This window comes from Corylus avellana, unplaced genomic scaffold (genome assembly GCF_965113065.1).
Source record: "Corylus avellana unplaced genomic scaffold, dhCorAvel1.hap1.2 HAP1_SCAFFOLD_31, whole genome shotgun sequence".
In the NCBI taxonomy this organism is placed as follows: Eukaryota; Viridiplantae; Streptophyta; class Magnoliopsida; order Fagales; family Betulaceae; genus Corylus; species Corylus avellana.
The window spans coordinates 56,335-60,000 of record NW_028290482.1 but is presented as its reverse complement, the minus strand read 5'-3'; the positions used below and the strand labels follow the sequence as shown (position 1 = coordinate 60,000).

The 3,666-nt window shown below is 48.0% G+C and overlaps 1 non-coding gene across 1 annotated transcript; it reads left to right on the top strand.

Moving 5' to 3' along the window:
- Positions 1-2,363: 2,363 nt before the first annotated feature.
- TRNAK-UUU (transfer RNA lysine (anticodon UUU)) lies at positions 2,364-2,436 on the top strand. The gene has a single exon. It is a non-coding gene; the product is annotated as a tRNA-Lys (tRNA).
- The last annotated feature ends 1,230 nt before the right edge of the window (positions 2,437-3,666 follow it).

Below are 3,666 nucleotides of genomic sequence, written 5' to 3'. Positions count from 1 at the left end.
TTAGGCCAGCGTGAAACTAAGAAAGAGAGATGTGCCTAAAGCGGCATGCAAGCAAACTGTGCACGCTAAGAGAAAAGGAGAGATGTTCGCAATTACTACCACAAGAAAGCCGCCCCCCTACCCTATCTCTAAAGGGGCCCGTCACTTCGTTCGTACCTTCTTGGCTTAGGCTTCCAACTGAACTTACTTTATGGCCTTGCCGCCCGCCGCTAGCAGAAGCTAAGCGCTTGAAAAGCGCGCTAAGAAAGGTTGCTTCTGTCGGCCTTTCTGTGCAACAGTCCACCAATAGCGGAAGAGAGGGTTACCGTACATACAAGAGTCTTCAAGTTTTTACGTAAGCTTTTTCTTACCAGTCAAGTAGTACAACAGCTGTATCTTATCTTATAGCCCGGCGCGGCGGGTCGCCTTTTGAATTCAGTAGATAGAAGAAACTATTAGATAGATAAGGAGTAGGTGAGTGAGTGAGTCCTCACTGACCTGAGCGATTTCGATCACCTAGCAGGCCTTTTATTTTGTAGGTAAGATCGCCAAAGCGTATCATCAGATTTGACTACGAAGGAAGGAACTCGAAGTGAGACGGCCATTCTGATTGGTATATCATGCTTGTGCAACGCAACGATAGTTGGCCCTCTATCATCTTCTATCCGGTAGACTTGGTAAAAGGGCCCCGACTTATTTCCAGAATTAGAGTTCGACCGCAGCTGCCCTTTTTTTGGGGGGATCAAGTTCCTTGCCCATTTTCGACCCCGATCTCTTTTCATTTGTTTTGGGTATTACCAAACCTAGCCTAGCCTTCGTCAATCACACTAAAGCAGAGCACCCAACTATGGCAAGGCCCCCTTAAGGGTTAGGTTAGTCAATCCGGCCCGAGACGCGTTCGTTGACAAAACCGCCGTAGGAATGGAGACCTTTCAATAGAGCGGAGGCGAACTGATCAACGAGAAAGAGGCCCTACAAACGAATACACCACAAGATCGAACTGCACTCATGCCTCTCCCGCATCAAGTTGACCGACCCCCCCCCTACGTAGTGATTCTATCAATCATGTACGTAGGTAGGGCCCTCCATTCTGATTGGTATATCATGAAAAAATAAAGCCATTTGCACCAGGCGCACTGCGCTTTCCCTTGCCCAGATGTTCGCCTTTCTAAGTCAAGTAATGGTGACCTGCCGAAGACTGGAGCCTCGTAACATGTTGACGAAGACCTCCGAACTGAGGGTTCGGTCAGTAGAGGGGACGACTTTGCCTCCCCGGAAGAAGAATAGCCCCGCCGACTGATCCCGTTGATCATATAACTGGGAGGGAACGTGTCACATTAGAGGTGAACGATCAGAGATGTCCTCTAATTACCACGATGAGGCCGGTCCCTCTTTTAGTAGACTAAGCTATGAATATGAATGAAGAAATGAATGCCGGGCTCTTTCTTTCACTGCTAACCCCAAGAAGTTTATTAATGCTGATACTTTCTGTTTCGTCGAGCCCTGAGCTTGTGGTCCTCCTTTGAGTGTGGGTTCAATTGGATGAATCTGTCAAGTCAAGGTCAACGTACGTAGCAGCAAGGATGGTGCATCGCCTATTTATCGTTCTCGCTCGGGAGCCAAAACGAAACGCCTGCTACCTACTGTACTGGACCTTCGACCAGGCATTCTACCCTTGTCGAATCGGAACGGAAGCAACCACCACTGTATTGCGCTCGAACAGTTGAGCGGCCGCCGGCCAGCAACTTCCGTACACAGATATAGATTCATTCTTCGTACCTGGTCCAACTTCACAACCCTTCGCGGGTTGGTCAGAAGTCAGTCTTGTTTGGTAAGACGGAATTGGACAAAGAAAAGAGAGTGCTCGACCGGAACAACGGCCAACAAAGACCGTAATTACATAGATAACTGCTCCTCCCCTTCTCCGTCTTTAAGGCTTTAAGGCGAAACCCGTATGGCGGCTGGAAAGAAAGACGACCCCACCTTCTCGTAGATGGTGCCAGTGAGAGCAACTTTAGTATCCCCCGTTGACCTTCTTTTGTAGATAGAATCTTCAATGAGTGGAAACAAGCAACCTTACTAAGAAAGGTGCTTGTTGAGTAAGGCCGGCTTTCGAGCCCAAGCCCAAAGTATAGGTTGGGTGCTTGAGCGCATGTTTCTCATATCGATCAAGGCTTTCCTTGAGTTTTCAATAAGGGGCGCGTTAGCACTCCTTATTGAAAACGGCCTAGCTAACGCGCGCCCTTACGTTTTCTTCGCTTGCTCTGCAGTAGGAGCCTCATACAGAGCTGCGCCCCTTTAATATGATGAGAAGAAGGCCAGACCCAACCCCACCCTCTTTTCTTTTCCGCACCAATCCTTATTTACTACTATATCTTTTTTTGGGGTGTATAGCTCAGTTGGTAGAGCATTGGGCTTTTAACCTAATGGTCGCAGGTTCAAGTCCTGCTATACCCAAACCTACCTTACACTATACTATTAGTAAGGATGCGTAGTAGCGTTCAAAGATCACTCTTTGGCCTTTAGACTCGCTTCAGCGACTTCGCCCTTTAAGTGACAAGGGGGGTTGAGGTAAGGAGTAGTATAAGAATGGCTCGGTCATCAATAGGCCTCTCCTTATTCATTCTATAGGGCGGGGCTGCGGACCAACAATTCAGCAAAAGGGCTTAAAAGCTCCTTTATCAAACCTTCCCCTTTCTCTAATAATAGGGTAAGCATCAAAACCCAGCAAACCCAACCTATACGAAGAGCTCTTTTCAGCCCCTACTCCTAACAAGTGAAAGTTGCTGGCACCCATCATACCTTGCTTCGGGGCCCTGTCAATCGGCTTGCCAATCAACTGACCCGCTTTCCTGAGTCAACAGAGGAACTACCCCTATTCCGACTTTGAACAGGCTTCTTTCTTTCTTTCGTACCTGTTTGTTTTCCCTCCGGGAGAGGAAAGGTCTCCTTTTGTCATAGGCGGCGGCGGGTGCCTCCTAGAGGTGATTTTTTTTTAATCGGGATCCTCTCCCCATGTCCTTGAAACTATCATCTGCGCCTCTGGTCTTGAAAGCAATCTCCTCTGGAAAGCCATCACTCAGGCACAGGAAGAGGTTTGGAACCCAACAAGCAAGGGCCGAGCGCGCTAGCGCGAAAGCCGTTGCGCTAACGCGCATCCGTTTTCTTGCTCTTTACTTATAAAAATAGGTTTCTTGCTCTTTACTAATAAAAATAGGGCGTTTTCTTGCTCTCTCAAGCCATTTTCAAAGTCAGCTGATCAGTCTTCTGTCAAGTAAGTTAGTCACTCGGAATCCATCGGCCAATTAACATTGCCGCAGATGAAGAATCTTTCATTCCGTGCTTTGTCCCTCGAGGTACCTGCGAATGCTTATGGATGGAAACTCGCCTTTCGGTAAGCTCCGGTCTAACTAGTTTCTTCTTGCTTCCCTATCAACTGACCGGGCAAGGCACGCAATCTCAGACGTCAGAATCTCTTCTTATCTGATATTCGAAGCAAGGACATGTTGATCTGTCTTTATCTACCAGATAGCCTCATCTTTCCCCCCTCCCCGGATCCATCATCTTCGAGGAGGAGGAAAGATAAGTCCAATACTATTTATGGAAGACTAGGGATTGCTAATCTGCCTACGCGGGAAGCCTTCTCCCTCTCAGGCTAAAGAGTAAAGATAGCCCTTGCCCTCTAAT